This window comes from Mus pahari, chromosome X, assembly GCF_900095145.1.
Source record: "Mus pahari chromosome X, PAHARI_EIJ_v1.1, whole genome shotgun sequence".
Taxonomy (NCBI): domain Eukaryota; kingdom Metazoa; phylum Chordata; class Mammalia; order Rodentia; family Muridae; genus Mus; species Mus pahari.
The window spans coordinates 62,990,254-63,001,115 of NC_034613.1; the positions used below are offsets into that span (position 1 = coordinate 62,990,254).

The following is a 10,862-nucleotide window of genomic DNA, read 5'->3' on the forward strand; positions in this document are numbered from 1 at the left end:
AAAAAAAAAAAAAAAAAGTTTGTTTGTTTGTTTTTAGTTTTTAGTTTTTAGTTTTTCGAGACAGGGTTTCTCTGTGTAGCCTTGGCTGTCCTGGAACTCTGTAGACCAGGCTGGCCTCGAACCCAGAAATCCACCTGCCTCTGCCTCCCAAGTGCTGGGATTAAAGGCGTGCGCCACCACTGCCCGGCTAAAAATAAGATTTTAAAAAAGGTCACAGACCTGTTTGGTTTGGTTCCTAGTATTCACATGGTAGCTCATATCCACTTATAATTCTAATTCCAGAAATCTGATGTCCTCTTCTGATGTTCTCTTCTGATGTTCTCAGGCACTAGACCTGCACATGGTACACATACATATATGTAGGTGCTCACATATACACACAAAATTTAAAAAAAGAAATCCAACAAAACAACAATTATGACATTACCTTTATGTTAAAGCCATGTGTCCTTGCTTATGATCCCAGCAGTTGGGAAGCCTAGGCAGGAGAGCTACCCAGAGTTCCAGGGCAGCTTGAGCTACATTTACTGACTCCTGTTTCAGAACAATAATAAAGTAGATCCTTAATATAATAACTGATGCTGAGTAAAGTAAAAAAGAAGATTGAGAAGAGAAAATCCTTAATTTATTTGATCACAGTTTTATGTGACATAGGTAGTATTTAACCCAGAGAACAAGTGTCATTAGGGAAATAGCCTTTCATCTCAGGAAGTCAATCTTTTCTGCTAGTAGACAAAGTGCTAGCTTAGCCATTCATACAAGATACTCCATATTTTGACTTTAGTTGTGAAAACAGAGAAGGGTGGAATAGGATAAAACTGGTTTCATCCATAGAGGACCCTACTTAGAGCTGTTTATCCTTTCCCTGAAGAAGTCTTTGATAGTCATCTTACTTGTTACTTAATAGCATTTCCAGTTTGCCCTTCTGCTCAGACAGGAAGCTGGTCTGTGAACACTTTCTCCTGCTTTCTTATTCTCTGGCCAAAGGGAAACCTTTCCATCTCTGCATAATCAGTTCACAGTTTATGAGATAGAAGTCAGTGAAGGAGGTGGGGTCCAGGATGTGTGGTGCACCTGGAAGTCTGTTAGGCATTAATAGAAAATGCCTTCAGTAGGGGGCCTGTCAGTATCTGTGGGAATGGAAGGGCTGCTTCAGGCTTTGTAGGCATGAGCAGTAGTTTGGTCTGAGTTCTAACATTACATTCCTTTTTTTTTTTTTTTTTTTTTTTTTTGGTTTTTCGAGACAGGGTTTCTCTGTATAGCCCTGGCTGTCCTGGAACTCACTCTGTAGACCAGGCTGGCCTCGAACTCAGAAATCCACCTGCCTCTGCCTCCTGAGTCCTGGGATTAAAGGCGTGTGCCACCACGCCCGGCTGTCTAACATTACATTCCTTTTTTTTTTTTTTTTTTTTTTTTTTTTTTTTTTTTTGGTTTTTCGAGACAGGGTTTCTCTGTATAGCTCTGGCTGTTTGACCTTTTCTACCTGTAATTACTTGGTGGCTCAGTTCCAGCAGTGAGCCACATTTGGGTTGAGGAAGGGTAGGAGCAGGAAAGCATCTGCTGTACTCTTTTGTCTTCTCATACTGGTAGAGAAAATGCTACTGAGCTACTGTGATGGCTTTACTGGAGATGTGACACATTGTCAGACATATGTGAATATGTGGATGCAAGTTGTACAGCTGTGTGTGCCTGAGGTTTAGTCTGAAGGGTGAGGTCAGGTTTGATGTTTTTATTAAGCTTAGTTAATTATCAGGTATAGACTAGGAGACTAAAAACTCTGAACACTGAGCCCTTGAAAGGGGGGCACAAGAAAGACTCATCTAGCCTCTGTCCATCCCAACTTGGTGAAGCCCTGAGAGATAAGCTACCAGTGAGTCCCCATAGACATGAGAAGTAGGAGCTGAAGGGATGAAGCCTTTTTATATCCTGAACTTGTTGGTGATGGTTAGGGAGATGGGTGGAGCAGCTGGCTAGGGTATATCTGTGTCTATGGACAAGGATATGAATTTGGGCCAGTTGCTGGCTTGGTCTAATGATCCTGAGAGCTCCAGAAGGCTAGTGAAGACTATTTGTTCAGGGAGCCCACAGGGCTTTGGTGAAGTGGGAACTTCTGTTTTCATTGGAAAGTCAGTTTTGTCAAATGATGCTTTGCTGGGGCACACAGGTCAAAGGATGTTTTGCCAAGGGAGACACGTGAAAATGTTTTCTGAAGCAGACACAGGTGAGAGGATGTTTTGCAATAGTAGGCACGTGAAAGGACATGTGATGTTTAGCAAGAATATACGTATGACCACATAGACAATGGGAGCTAGAGCATTGGTTTGCCTTGCTCTGCCTTGGTAGTCTTTATTGACGATACACATGTATTGGTTTGCCATACATTGCATTGCTGAGCTTTGTTTGTGGTGACTTCATAGAGAACTTCTCATGAGGTTCCTGCGGCTTCTTCTGCAGACTTGAGCTGATTGGCAAGCCTTGCAGTTTCTTCTGGATTAAACTGCTCTTGCTGACTAATGAGTGGTGATTGCCAAGTGAACTGGACGGCAGCTGCTGATTAATGTTGGTATTATGCTTGAGGACAAGACAACTGACAATGAAGATTGGAATCTCCCCAAAGAACTATTTCTAAACAGTTCTACTTACCCCATATCCTCATAATCTTTCTTTTTCACCTCTTGTGGGTGGTGGGCTAGAGGGGAGGTTGAACCCTTACTAAAGTAGGTTAAGGAAAACTTATACCTATACTTTAGTGTCCTACAGGATCATCCAGGACCCTGTGCTTAGGACTACATACTTGATGTGACATCTTGTCATCTTAAAATTACTGATGAGTGTGCATTTGTGATCTTAGGTATATAAAGTTGGATGGGACAAATTATTAGCAATGTAGTAAGCAAGGGGGTGCTGACTCTGAATATCCTCTGTTCTAGGGGCTCCTTCTGAATGCAAGCTGATAGGTGACAGTGACACATGAATTCAGAATGCTATGCCTCTAGGATGTGCAAGTTATCTCTATAGAAGAGTAAGTGGGCACTGATAGAACCCCAGAGGACATACTTTCATTTGAAATTTCCCCTTTATTTAATATATTTTTTTAGTCTTCTTTCTTTCCTTTTTCTTCCCTCCCTCCCTCCCTCTCTCTCCAGGGTTTTACTAGGTATCCCTGGTTGGCCTGGAACTTACTATGTAGACCAGGCTATCCTCAATCACAAAAAGAGCTGCCTACCTTTATCTTCCAAATACTAGGATTAAAGGTATATGTCATCAGGCCTGGCATCCTTCTAAAAATTTTATGTGTATGGGTGTTTTGCCTGTGTGTATGTCTGTGCCACATGGGAACCATGCCTACAGTGGCCAGGAGAGGGTGTGAGGTCCTCTGGAACTGGCATTATAGACAGTTGTGAGCCACCTTGAGGATGCTGGGGATTGAACCCCAACTCTTTGGAAGATCAACAAATGTTCTTAACTGACTAAGCCATTTTTCCAGCCCCAAACTTTCATTTTTGAGGGGCAGAAATCTAGCCTGTTCCTCTGTAAACAACAGATTTATTAGATGTTTCATTAATATGTCATGACATTTACCATTTTAAAGTATAGAATTTATGGTATTTAGAACATTTATTTTCTCTGTCTCTATTAAAATCCAGTTCTGGCAACCCCTTGATTTGCTTTCTGTATCTATGACATTAAATAAACAAAACTACCATTCCAAGTGAAGAGGGATGGCTGTGTAGTTAAGAAGGATGGTTATGAACTCCCCATCTTCTTTCTTCCACCTCCTGAAGTTTCCCTTCGCTCCTCTCCTCCCAATGCCCATCACTTCTCATCCGACCCCCTCCCCATCCACTCCTCTAGAAAAGGGTAGGCCTCCCATGGATATCAAACAGCCATGGCATATCATGTTCCAGTAAGACTAGACACTTTGCCTTGTATTAAGGTGGGATGAGGCCAGCCAGTAGGAGGAAAATGGTCCCCAAAAGACATGCCCTTGCTTTTTAAAGAAAATTATTTTATTATATGTTATCTATTATCTGTAAGTCTGTCTATCTTGTGATTTTGTGTTTATATGCACTGGAGTGGCATAATACTCTTGTGGAGGTCTGAGGGCATTTTGTAGGAGTCAGTTTTTTCTTTCAAACATGGGGCCTATGGATTGAATTCAGGTCATTAGACTTGGCAGTAGGCATCTTTATCAGCTGGCTACTCTCATTGGCTCTGTTTTTTTTTTTTTTTTTTTTTTTTTTTTTTGCTTTTGTAACGGGTTTTCATTATAGCCCTAGCTGGCCTAGAACTCTCTATGTAGACCAGGCATTAATTTCAAACTTGCATTAATTCTACTGTTTTTGGCCTCCAGAGCGATAGGACTTGAGGTATACATCACCATGCCTGGTATTCTTTTTGTTTTAGAAACTATGTTTTCTAGATAGGCCAGATGCAGGCCTATAACTCCAGCTACATAGGTCTCTGAGGTAGGAGAATCACAAGTTCAGTGCCAGCCTGGACAATTTAGTGAGATCATGTAGCAAAATAAAAAGTTAAGAAGGAGCCTGGGTGGCACCTGCCTTTATTTCCAGCACTTGAGAGGCAAAGGCTGGGCAGATCTCTGTGTGTTCCAGGATACTCAGAATTATATAGTGAGAACCTGTCTTAAAAACACAAAACAAAAAAATGTAAAAAGGGCTTAGGATGTTATCATGGAATCAATAGATAATACAACAAACAACAAAAACCAAAACAATTATCTTTCTATTTTTAATGATATTTTCCCTCTTATTTAAGTTTTTTTTGAGGGTGACAAGGTCTCACTATGTAGTCTTTATTGGCCTGGAGCTTGCTATATAGACCAGACTGGCTTTGAACTCAGAGATCTGTCTACCTTTGCTTCCAGAGTGGGGGAATTAAAGGCATGTTCCACCAAGCCCAGCTCTCTTTCTCTCTGATTTTTTAACCAGAGGGTTACCCCCCTCTCCATTTTTTCAGTGTCAGGGATCAGGTCTAGGGTCAAGGGCATGCTAGGTAAATTCTAGTTAAGTTCTGAGCTATCCTTAGTTTTTATTCTTTTTGAATATTATATATGTATTTATATATATGTGTGTGTGTGTGTGTGTGTGTGTGTGTGTGTGTGTGTGTGTGTGGAGGGGCATGTGAGGTATGTACATGCCACAGTGTGCAGTGTGTATGCAGAGATCAGAGGACAAGTTGAAGGTGTTGTCCTTTTTTTTCCTTCCATCATGTGGGTTTCAGAGATCAAAGTGAGGTCATCGAGCTGGGCAACAGGTACCTATAGCCACTGAACCATCTCACTGGTCTAGTTCTCAGTTTTTTGTGACAGGTCCTATTGATCTGATCTTGTTGTATCTGCCTCTGGAGTGCTAGGGATACTGGTATAAAATATCTCACTCATCCAGACATTTTGTTTCTTTTTGTTTTCAGATAGCTTGTTTCTCTACTGTATCCCAGGTTAGGTTAAAACTCACCATGTGTCCAGGCTGGACTAGAACTTTGGCAGTCTTTGTTGTTCTGTCAGACTTGCATTTGATGCAACTGATTTTACCTGCTGAGCATTTCAGCAGCCCTTAACCAGGCAATTTTACTTTTGAAATTCTGAAAACTTATACCCTGGGATGAATGAATTGTTGCTTAGCCTATTTTAGAGGTTCTTGGGGCTATTTGATAGGATTGAGGGCCATGAATCACAGACCCCACCAGTACAGGCTCCTTGGCTCACTTCTTATGGGCTCAGGACCACACATCTACATTTTCACAGAATGAAGGAAACAAGCTACCTACAAGCATGTGTATTATTTATTTCATTATATCTAAGATAGAATCTCATGAATCTCAAGTCCTCCCAACAAAACAAAACAAACAAACAAAAACCCAAACCCAAACCCACCTCCAAAAAACAAACAATAACAAAAGACCTGGTTCTCAACATTCCTAATGCTGCCATCCTTTAATATGTTTCCTTTATTGTGGTGACCATAAAATTATTGTGTTTGTAGTTCATAACTAATTTTGCCACTGTTATGAATCATAATGTAAATATCAGATATGCAAGATATCTAATATGTGACCCCCCAAAGGGGAAATGACCCACAGGTTGAGAACCAGTGCTTAAGAGAGAGGTAGGAGGGTCAGGAGTTCAAAGTCATCCTCTATCACATAGCAAGTTTGAGGCCAGCCTGGCTTTATGAAACCCTATCTCAAAAACAACACCAATAAAACAAACTACACTGAGAAAATGCAGTTAAATGAAACAAACAGAATCATTAAGTAACAGCTTCTACTACTTGTTATTTTTAATTTCCAATCTTATTTAGATGCCGGGAGCCAGCCTGGCCTGGAATGGCTTGAAGTGGGACACAGCATTGGACATAGATTTAAAGACAGATGGTCTCTAGCCTAGCTCTCTAACTATACTGAATGTTTGTTGATGGCTTCTGTAGACTTAACAGTCTCTTGTTTATTCTGTGGTTGAAAACTGCTAGCTTCTTTTCTCTTTAACCCTCTGTAGCTTCCTTTTTCTTTATAAATCTCTATGCTTTATTAAATGCTGTATCTTTATTTTATAACTCTGTTATTGTTCTGTGCTTCATTAAGTGCTAAAAACTTAACTTTTTATTACTGTTCTGTGCTTCTTTAAGCTCTGGGGTAACTTAACTATTAGTGTTCTGTGCTAAAAACTTTAACTCTTACTTGTGCTTAAATAAGCACTAATACCTGGTGATTAACACATGCTGTTTAGCGTCAGGGAATTAAGTAAAAGGATTTATTGCTAGTGCTCCTTTCTCTGTCCAGGCAGCCAGAAGCCTCCATGGCTAGGCTGCTTAACTCTTTGTGAACCAGAGAGGAAGGACAGGAAAAGCATCAAAATGCTTTATACAGGCAAATATGCACAGACACATATACATTCATATACCCACACTCTGGCCAGGCCTGACCATCAGTCACAATCATCTCCACAAGTATTTATGCATACCTACACACATACATAGTTACCTACACTCTTACATATAGACAAACAGATATACACATTTGGATTGATGGGTGGATGGATGGATGGGGCAGAGCCAAACCATCAAACCAACAATTTTCTTTTCTTTCTCTGGCCTTTTTATACCTTCTTAGACAAAATGTTCTTTAGAAAATTACCTCAGAGATAAAATGTTAGACAAAATGGGAGTTACAGAAGGATGTTGATATTAAGATCAAAGCAATATTTCATTCTATATGCTCATTATAAGTTCAAAGCCACAGTTTTCACATGCCCTTGTCTTATCATAGTACACACCTGTGGCTTCATCCTTGGACTTAAATGCTTTTCCTTGAACACAAATTTGTCCCAAGCCTATTTCTTTTTTTAGTGTAATTATGATAGCTCATTGTATTTCTTTTTTTAAAAAAAGATTTATTTATTTATTATATGTAAGTACACTGTAGCTGTCTTCAGACACTCCAGAAGAGGGCGTCAGATCTTGTCATGGATGGTTATGAGCCACCATGTGGTTGCTGGGATTTGAACTCTGGACCTTTGGAAGAACAGTCAGGTGCTCTTACCCACTGAGCCATCTCACCAGCCCTCATTGTATTTCTTATTATGCACCCTTTACTTACTATTCTGAGGAGTGGGCACATTCTATTCTTGATTCTTACTTTATTGCATCTTTTTAGCAAAATGACTGAAACCATCTTTTAAAACTCTTCCTAAGATTATTTGAATCAAATCAGGTATTCTGTAGAATCATTAATTCATTTAAACAGCATTAATTCATGAAAATTCATCTTTACTTTGATATGCAGGAAATATGATCAACAGGGTGGGCTAATGCTGAGGATTATTATTGTACTGGCTAGTTTTGTGTCAACTTGACACAGGCTGAAGTTATCACAGAGAAAGAAGCTTTAGTTGGAGAAGTGCCTCCATGAGATCCAGCTGTGGGGCATTTTCTTAATTAGTGATCAAGGGGGAAGGGCCCCTTGTGGGTGGGGCCATCTCTGGGCTGGTAGTTTTGGGTTCTATAAGAGAGCAGGCTGAGCAAGCCAGGGGAAGCAAGCCAGTAAGAAACATCCCTCCATGGCCTCTGCATCAGCTCCTGATTTTTGACTTGCTTGAGTTCCAGTCCTGACTTCTTTGGTTATAAAAGCAGTGTGGAAATATAAGCTGAATAAACCCTTTCCTCCCCAACTTGCTTCTTGGTCATGATGTTTTGTCCAGGAATAGAAACCTGACTAAGACAATTATATTAATTTAATAATGACAGGAAAGGCATATCAGCTGCAAGAAGCAATCCTGAGATGAAGTCTCTTTGGGACCTTGCCATCAAGATCACCAATTGTAGACCATGCAAAAATGGTGGGCCACCTCCAGGAAGGCCACCTGCTAGCCTTAGCCTATCCTAGATGGCTTCTAACACTTTAGTGTTTATCAAAGTCTCCAGATCTATTCTCAGAGCTAATGCAGTGAATTACCTTTATATCAATGTCTTAGTTTGAGTTTTACTGCAGTGAACAGACACCATGATCAAGACAACTCTTATAAAGAACAACATTTAATTGGGGCTGACTTATGGGTTCCATTATCATGGCAGACATAGTGCTCAGGGAGAGAGAAGAGACTGTGCACTACACTAAGTGTAGCCTCAACATATATGAGACCTGAAAGACCTCCCCCACAGTGACATACTTCTTCCAATAAGGCCACACATACTAATAGAGCCACTTTATGGCCAAGCATTCAAACACATGAATGTATGGGGGCCATTCCTATTCAAACTAGCACAGTCAGATTGCCATTCTTCATTTCAAATTCTGAGATGGGATGCTTATGTTTCTCAGGCTGGCTTTCACCTTGCTATATAGCTAAGGATATCCTTGAACTTCTTATCTTCCTGCCTCTACCTCTCTAGGGCTGGGGTGATAGGTGTGACCCTTAAAGCTGAGATGACAGTGGAGTGTCTTCATCTTTTGTTTTTAATCTAGTATTAAATAAGATCCTAGGTGTTTCCATCTGTTTTTTTTGTGTCCCAGAGTTGAAGTGGCAGCTGAATGACTTAACTTCCTCATTATGCTCAGTGTAGGGACCAAAATCTTGGATTTCAGTTGAATGTTACCACTTGGACCTTCATTTCTGATTTGTGTGGTTACATGGGCTGAGGTGGCTTTTACTGTCTGCTGAACTTCTTGTCATGCCTCCAAAGTAATAAGGTAGAAAAGACCAAGTATTAGATACTGGTTTATTGATTTATTTTGTGATTTACTTATATCACTGCGTGTATTATCTATTTGCCAACCATGACTTCACTTGCTACCTGGAACAGAATGACCTGGAGAAATAGCTCAAACAATGGGTCATTGCCCTTAACAACATGCTGACTGCCAAGCATGCTTTTGTAAAGACCTGCTCACAAATTAGACCCAGCATTAAAGCCTTTCAGAAGCTGTCCTGACTTCATTCTATTGGGGACATTTCTCTTTTACTCTCACTGGTGTCAGAGTGCTTATACCAGAAAGATTCCCTCAACAGCTTCATCATTCCTGTCATCATTCCTGAAATGCTGCTGGCTTATTTTGCCTTTGATCCTTGGTAGGGACTTACATCTGCGTGATCAGCTGAATGCCCTCACCTCTCTATTGTGCTTTATGTTATCCTATCTTACCCTTACCCTAGTATTAAATAAAATTCTAGGCGACAGTTGTGTCCCCACCTGTGTTTTTGTGTTCTAGAGTTGAAGTGGTGGCTGAATGACTTTACCTACTCCCACATTTTGTCCAATGTGGGGACCAAAATCTTGGATTTCACTTGAATGCTATTACTTGGACCTGGAGCCAAGGTGAAAGGCAACTTCACCTGGGCCTTCATGTACTACTATAGTTTTCTCATCCAGAGGCAGCTAATGTAGCTCAGACTTAAAATATCTCTATTCTAGTGCAGCTACAAATGCCCATGGTTACAGTTGATTGTTCCACCTACAAGTTTCTGATTTCATCCAGTGTAGGCATATAGAGATTCTATGTCAGTTAATCTCTGCAGATTAGGCCATGAATCTCAGCACTAATGCTTGCATCAGAACTAATGTAATGTACTGGAGAAATGGCTTAGTGCTTAGGTGTGCCTGCTGGTCTTGCAAAGGACCTGAGTTTAGCAGGGGCACCTTATACATATACATACATATATACACACACCCAGAGGTAAGGTGAAAGCAGAGTGTACTCGTTAGAGCTTTGGTGTAGGATTAGGTTGCTCTCCTCAGTCCTTCCTCTTGCTTACTCAAATTACTCCCATGTCCCTGCTGTACTTTAGGCTCCCTGTGCTGCCCCTTTATAAGAGCTTCTGCTTTAGGGACACTATGCCAGCAGGTTCCCTACTCCCAAAGTCTGTAAAAGTTGGGGTGCAACTCTAAGCACAAAGAGCCTCCACATGGTCAGTACCATTTTCTGGTGCCTTTGTCTGCTTTCCCTTGCCCTAAAGCTTTAAATACCATCCTCAGGTGAATATCTGAGGCTTTGAAAACCCATTCTAACCATTCAAAGAGGTTGAGGATTTTAAAAGGCTCTTTCCCCAAAACAGGCATGTGTCTGGTGCCCCTTGGTGGTTTGTGGAGGAAGGTGTGGGGACAGCTTTAGGAAAAGATGGGCAAGATTCTGCCATTTTGGGGTGACAGGCTTTACATCGTCACTATCCTTTTGTAAAACCTTGTCTATAACCACATGAACTTGTGAAGTATTCATTTAGTAACAAGCTTTATTTAGCCTCCTGTATGTGTTTTCAAGGTTAAGCCAAAAGCAAATCATGTATAGTTTATAGTCAGATGGTATGCAGATTCTTCAGAGATCTGCCGAATAAGTATAAACTCAAAAGT

General features: G+C 40.7%; 1 protein-coding gene across 1 annotated transcript in view; it reads left to right on the plus strand.

The window, feature by feature from the left end:
• Positions 1–10,862, plus strand: part of Ikbkg (inhibitor of nuclear factor kappa B kinase regulatory subunit gamma) — a 56,422-nt gene that overhangs the window by 6,597 nt on the left and 38,963 nt on the right. The gene's annotated exons all lie outside the window — the stretch shown is intronic.